We start from the raw sequence: 7,454 nt of genomic DNA, 5'->3' as shown, positions 1-7,454 counted from the left end.
CTGCACTTATGAACATTCCATGGATGGTAGAAGGGCATCACATTGAGAATAGCAGGGTACTACAGTCTCTTTTAGGAACCACCCAACAATGTATCTTTATTTGATTTCTTTTTTAAAACATACATACTATTTTTATATTTTTGGGGGATTTAGGAGCGCCTCGCAGATCCGCAAAACAAAAGCCTTATTTCATTGTACTACACAATACACTTTCGTAGGTTTAATTTGTAATTCTTATTTTTTATAATATTACTAACTCTATGAAATTTAATGTTATTATTAAATTCAATCTCACAAGCTCTATAAAACATGTTCACAAATGCAACACTACCTTCCAAATTATATGCTATTAAATTATTTATTTGATGTGTATCTGCGAATCAAAAGCAACGTTACACGGGGGCAGTACTGAGAGCTGCGATGGGTTCACAACTCCAAAATCAAGAGAAAAAAATGCCCCCCACTCCCATTACCCAATGTCTGCCGTGAGGACCACATGCCCCCATGGTTCCAGCCAGCTCTCCACCTCCTGTGGGAGCTGGCATTTCTTCAGGACAAAGGGAGCTTTAAACATGCAACTCCTTTTGCCCAAGAGGAATTCTGCTGCGCTTCATGGAAGCAAGAGCAGTTTTCCTGCTAACGCTTTCATGAAATGAAGCAAAAGTTTGCTGTGGTAGAGTGGGAGCAGTGCTCCTGCCCTGCCATAGCAAACAGCATTGTACCAGGAGAGGGCACCCTGGGACAATTCTAAAGCCAGCCCTGGGGGGTTGTGGTCCCCAATGTGGGCACCTAGAGGGGAGCCATGCAGCCCCCCTCCCAGCTCTGTGCTGCCCTGAGGGGGTAGTGGTCCCCAGGACCGGAGGACCAAAATGGACCCCCACACTTAATTGATGTATGCCACATGGAGGTGGCGGTCCCCGGGGAGATTGGGTCGGCAGAAGTCCCCCTGCGCTTTTTTTTATTAAAACAACTCAATAAGGTAGCAGTCGCTTAGGCTTGGGGGTGCCCAAATTTAAAAAGCCCTCGGATGGTGGTGGTCCCCATTGCTCCAGTGGGGCCACTTGCCCCCTGCACATTATTAAAAAAGCCCCAGGGAGGTGACGGTTACTGGGGCAGTAGAGGCCCCCGCATGCCCCTGCATAATATTTAATCATTGCCCCCAGGACCTGGCCCATACGCGGGCTTAAAAGAAACAAAGCGCTGGAGACCGCGCTTATTTTTTGGCGCGACTCAGGGACCCTATGTGAATACTGCCAAATTATTTTTTGAAAAAAAGGCTTTTTGGGCCCTCGGAAGTGTTTGAAGATCCACTACGGTGGCCAGATACTAATATTTTTACATAACATTTTACCAGGAACTACTTATCAGATTTACAGCAGTTAAAGCAAAGAGTGCACACTAGACCAAGAGCTACCTCTCTGCCAAATTTAGTGTAATTCTGTTCAGCAGTTCGGGCTGTACCTGCAACAAAAGTGTCCTATGGACATTAACATGTAGAAAACAGGTTTTTGGACCCCCTTTCTCCTCAGCCCCGTTCAAAGAATCACCCCAAAGCTTTCAGTACAGGACCTGGCCGGAGCACCCCATTACTTTTGAAAATTTCTCAAAGATTCATCAAATGGTGCTAAAGATATTGGCTAAAGAACAAAGGTTTTTGGAATAGAAACAAGGTCCTAACGATAACTACCTACTGGGGAGTGCCCAGGCTCCCAGGCTTTTACTGTGTGTTCCCTCTTCTTCGTAGACAAAGTTAAACATCTGAAGAGCTATAATGATGGTGAAACACAGGTCAGTGGTTGTTTTTACACATTTAAGGCTGGCCTGTATGGTATTTACCAATCCAAAGCTTTAATAACGTGCATGGAGTGGTAAACAGATTTTCTCATTTTACAGCTTGATGAGGGTGACACTGTGCTAATCATATGCTTAAAGACTTTGCTTTATATAAAATATCTATATAACTTAATTGGGTTAAGGATGTATGAAGCATCATGCTGGCTCACACCCACTGTTGGGAGAAAAAAAAGAAAAAATACATGCCAAAGAACACATGAAATCACACACATTTATTTAATACCCAATTGTTTCATATGAAATTTTTAGTACATGACAGTACAACAGAATTCCAAAATGTGATCAAACAAGAAGTATCATTCAAATGATTTTTGACACCAGGTTCTTGGGAATAGCACTACAGAAGATCTGCAATGTTCCAATATTCTTCAGACAAAATATCTTGAATAGCTATTCTGTAAATCTATTGCATTGGACAAATTGTTGAAATACGTCTTAAAAGCCAGCACGTGTTTCGTTTCCTTTATGGACACTTCTTCAGGGCTGCAAGGAATTAACACAAATCTCATGAGTCATTCTTATTTCTCATACAGAAACGTTCCTATATTATAATATCCAACTTTATTTTCCTAACAGAATTGAGGGAGAGAGTGACAAAAGCAATATCCAATATCTCAGTTTGCAAAATATGACACATCACAAATTCATCAACAACATGTATTATTGGAAAAGCCCCCAAAGCATTCCAATTTCTGTAGCTCAAACCTCCCCTTAGGATTTTAAGAAATCCAACAGCAAGCTTCTTTCCCAGTAAGTATTGATGATGTGGAGACAGTCAGACATTATGCACTATGTAGTTAGTACAGGTATGCAATGCCCTTTGGGCTAAAAGGGCTTCAGCCACCCTCGTCGTGTGTTTTAGACCGGGCTAAAAGGGCTGAGCTGCAGATGGAGTGCAGTGACATCCTTTTACAAAGAACTTTGCAGGTCTTCCAGAAAATGAAGTACATTAAATATGGGAACTGTCACCCTGAATGTGAGAGTGAGAGCCTACATGGGAACAAAATACTCCAACGGTTTTGTGGGCCTTTCTGCCTTCAGGTAAATGCATATGAAATGCAAGGTATACACTTTGAATACAAGTTAAAGTAATTGGAGTGGAATGTATTATTTTATGCTATAGACAGCGCATGTGGTTAATGTGATCCCTTCCAAAGTCTGTGTGTTTAACCAGGTAGTCACAAACTGCATCAAGTTAAATGAACAGGGCGCCGTGTAGTCCTCCTCCACTGAAAGCAATAAGGTTGTTCAAGTCTTTATCTTAATTTTATATTCACCTAAGAGTGGGTGAGTCTCACAATGCTCAAGTCCGGGACCAGGGTTCAATACCCACCTCGGCGGGTCTTGGGCTCAATTTCCTTGGACCTGATAATTCTCGCCTCGGTGCCTATTCTAATCATGGGTCCCACTCTGCAACTCTGGGCAATAGCTTGCTTAATCTCCACAACGGCCCCAACAGCGCTGGCTGGCTTCACCTTGGGGTATAAAAGGGGGTGGTGATGGACTGATTCAGATACTCTGTCCATTACCACCCCCTTTTGTACCGCTTTTGGCCGCCATAAGTGTGGCAGGGTATGCTCAGACGTGAGTCCCTTGCTCACTTTGCCACTGGATTCAAGCAAGCTGGGCTGAAGACGGCTGGAATGCCAGAAACCGGTCCTCAGAAGCTTGTTTCCAGTCCAGGGAAGACATGGCTTGGCAGTTCGGGCTGGACTGTTCCCATGAGGCACAGGGTCAGACTGATTTGCATTTAGCCATGTCTGAACTGGGGTGGCAGAGTGGGCTAAAGAACGGTGATGGATTAAACCCAGATCTTTTGACTGGGTGTGAGTGTTTGATTGATTCAAATGCTCCGTCCATTACCACCCCCTTTTGTGCCACTTTTAGCCGCCATAAGTGTGGCAGGGTATGCTCAGACGTGAGTCCCTTGCTCACTTTGCCACTGCATTCAAGCAAGCCGGGCTGAAGATGGCTGGAATTCCAGAAACCGGTCCTCGGAAGCTTGTTTCCGGTCCAGGGAAGACATGACTTGGCAGTTCGGGCTGGACTGTTCCCATGAGGCACAGGGTCAGACTGATTTGCATATAGCCATGTCTGAACTGGGGTGGCAGAGTGGGCTAAAGAACAGTGATGGATTAAACCCACATCTTTTGACTGGGTGTGAGTGTTTGATTGATTCAGATGCTCCGTCCATTACCACCCCCTTTTGTATAGCTTCACCTTGGGGTTGCCCAGGAGTGGACATTCCAGAGGGAAAACTAGGAAGGGTTCCTAAGCGGTATACGGACAGCACCGGGACACCTCAGTTGGAGGTAGCTGTGCGCTTTACCAATGGCATTTACATTTTACATTTACACCGGCTCTTAGCGCAAACAAAACCCTCTGCTCGATTTGGCTACAGATCAGTTTGTCAGTTGTTGTGTCAATTTTAGGCCTCACCCTTTACATAACACTTTTACAGGTAAGGAAGCCTTTGTTAGTTTATTCTTTGGTTCTCAATTCAATTCAAATAAGCTTTAATTGAGTTTTGCAATACAATCATAAACACACATGCTAATAAATAATATTATAAACAGTTCAACATTAAAGGAAACTCACTAAAAATACTAAGCATAACATGCTTAAAAAGAAACCTTCTGTAAATAACATATTATGAGAAATTCATATATAAATAGTTTTTCTGTATTTAATTACACTTTTTAAGAATGAAGCTATAGACCTTGTGAAATGCCTGTTCTCTAAAAATTGTAACACTAAAAACACAGGGTGACATTGTCTAGGACCACGCAAGCTTAAAATTGGTAAACTCCACCTCTTTCTTGGTGAAGAAGAAAATAAAAAAATAAAAGAACATGCCTTGTTGTTTGCAGAGACTTATCATCACATGGGCACATGGTCATGATACTAGACCAATCATTCGTGATTGGGAAACTGATTAGCCTATGAAAGATTCCCAGTCTAAAATGAGTTAACACCATTCTGTCATAACCACCTAAGATGGTTTTTAGATAGTCTGAATGATGTAGGTGGTCAACATCAGTTGATTCATCTATATCGTTGGCTTTAATATTTCAGTTGGGAATCTGTGTGTCTCAAGGAGCTTCTAACAACTTATTTTTAGATTATTTATCGAAACTGTAATTATGGTACCAGGGTTGTCAAAGTATTCTGGATGCCCAAGATCTTTCATAACATTTTTGACATATTTTAACACCTTGGGTGCTCAGCTGATCCCCCTCCTGTGCTGAAAGTTATTGAATCCCCTTTCACGAGAGGTGTACCTCATGACGAGCTCAGCTAGTCATGAGCATCGAAGGGGTTAACAATGACATACGAGAAGCCTGTTGTAATTTTAAGCTATCATTTAGAATATTCCGATTACATCTGGTTTTAGAGGTGGACCATATCCTGTGCAATGATAAAATGGGTTGTATTTTTATAAGGTTGGATATATGCAGCATTCCTGGTTCAGAATGACATATATGAGTAGATGTACCACTTTGGTCTGCCAACAAAAATCTAAAAAAGCCATTCTTAACTGACGGCAGGGGTTGATTGTTACACAGCCCCAGATGCCTGCACTCTAGATTTCCATAGAGACATATTTTGCTTTACAGATATGTAATATTTGGATGACCGGTCATCTTCCCAGTTTAATGGCAAAGTTGGCTAGTGTAGCAATAACTTTCATAAATAATAATTGTCTTGCTTGAACAGCCTGGAACCATGTTGCCTAGTGCCTAAATAAGAAAATCTCTTGGTAAATTCAACCTTATTATGTTCAATAAATATGTCTCCACATTTCATATTATCTTTCCCACATTTCATGAGAAAAGTGTCAGCGGTATTCACTCTAAAGCACAAATTATGCATAAATGTGGAAAAACTAGTCACAAGCCTTTGATCCCCAATTGCATCTGCAACATCAAAACAGCATTGTGTGCATACAGTAGGGTGGGTATAGTACACTTATCGATTTGTGGCAGGTCCTAGCACTGATTTGCTATGACTTGACCTAATTCATTATTATACAATGTAAATAAAAAATTTGCTAAACACATCCTTTTTCTTCTCTCTCCATATTTTGAAAATAGCCGTACACTTCACACTGGTCCCATAACAAACTTTGCTGCCTCAAGAAATGAATAAGTGGGGTTTCCACACCCATATCTTCTAAGATATTTCCATAGTTTGTCACCTATGACACAGTCAAAGGTTGCAGTTAAATCTACAAATGCCAGATAGAGGCTACCTGTTTGGCTAGTGTGCACTTTCCCAAACAGATGTTTAAGAATAGTCCCTGCTGGACCGTGCCTAGGCCCTGTCGGACACCAAATTGTAGCTCAGTTATGATGCCATTGTCTTCAGCCCAATCCTGTAATCGTTTCAGTATAATGCGTCACACCACCTTAACCAAGGAATCTCGCAATGATATTGGTCGATAGCATGCAGGGTTATGACGGTCTCCTTTCTTAAAAATTAGGACCAATGTTGATTCCGACTAAGTTATTATGAAGCCGGAGGAGCAACATGCATGCTGCTATTACTTGTGCTAGCTGATGGCCCCATAGGGACAAATTTGATTTATAAAGGTCTACAGGGACTCCGTCAGGGCTGGGAGCTGCCCCATCCAAACTTGCAAGAAGGATACAGTTGACCTCTGCTAAGGTAAAATGTACTTCTATATGATGGTAATTGAGTGGAGATATCTCATGAAATTATTCTGACGTAAACCTTCATGTCTCATATACATTGTTATTATACTAATTCGAATGAATAATGGTCTACTCATTGGTTCTCGGTATTAGCTATCTCTAGGGTTGGTATATCTCGAGGGGCTAGAAAAAGGGCATTTACTGACTTCCAAAAGGCCGTATTATCTTTGGTTAAAGTGGCTTTGTGCAGTGCTGTCCATGATTCTTCTCTTAATGCGCCTTTGCATTCTTTAAGGGCACTTTTATAATCCCCTGTGCCATTTTAATTTCTTGTAAATTTCTAGTAGGCTTGTGGAAAGCGTGTTTCAGTTTACTATATGCTTTAGTGCATTTGGCATTGATCCAGCCTTGTTTACTGTTCTCCACTATTAAGGCCTTTTTAACATCTCTTGGAAAGGGGCGACCATTCGGTCCCCCCGAACGTATGGCGGAGTACCACGATCCCCCCGGGAAGCCATCTTGGGCGGGAGGCGAGTCTCGGCTGGTATGCCCGAAGCGGCGTAGCCGGGGCGCGCTCTTTTCCCGCCCTGGAGTGGGCTGGCCTAGACACTGACGCGGCCGGCCACGCCCTTTGGGGCAGGCAGGGGCGGGTTTACGCCCGCCCTGAAGACGGATAAAAGGAGCAACAAGCCAAGAAAGCATCCTCTTGTTCCTGTGCTCTAAAGCTGCACCTCCTCGCTGCACGTGAGCTCGAGACGGAACGAAGAGCCAATTTTGAGCGTGGTAATCTGTCTTTTTGTCTTGCAGATACTCTGTCGGAGAATGCCTAAGAAAGTCGGAAAGCGAATGACTACCGACCAGATGCTGCGTATACTCATGAAAGAAGTGACCGATCTGAAGAAACGGATGGCGGATAGAGACGGGGAAGGGGGACCGAAACGACCT

The 7,454-nt window shown here is 42.9% G+C and overlaps 1 long non-coding RNA gene across 1 annotated transcript in view; it reads right to left on the bottom strand.

Moving 5' to 3' along the window:
• Nucleotides 1–2,051: 2,051 nt before the first annotated feature.
• LOC147693512 (uncharacterized) overlaps nucleotides 2,052–7,454 on the bottom strand; it is a 64,647-nt gene continuing 59,244 nt past the window's right edge. Inside the window, exon 3 of the long non-coding RNA XR_015299111.1 lies at nucleotides 2,052–2,337. This is a non-coding gene — a long non-coding RNA (uncharacterized LOC147693512). The remainder of the gene's footprint in view (nucleotides 2,338–7,454) is intronic.

Source organism: Lissotriton vulgaris, chromosome 8 (assembly GCF_964263255.1).
Source record: "Lissotriton vulgaris chromosome 8, aLisVul1.2, whole genome shotgun sequence".
In the NCBI taxonomy this organism is placed as follows: Eukaryota; Metazoa; Chordata; class Amphibia; order Caudata; family Salamandridae; genus Lissotriton; species Lissotriton vulgaris.
This window is presented reverse-complemented; position numbering and strand designations above follow the sequence as displayed.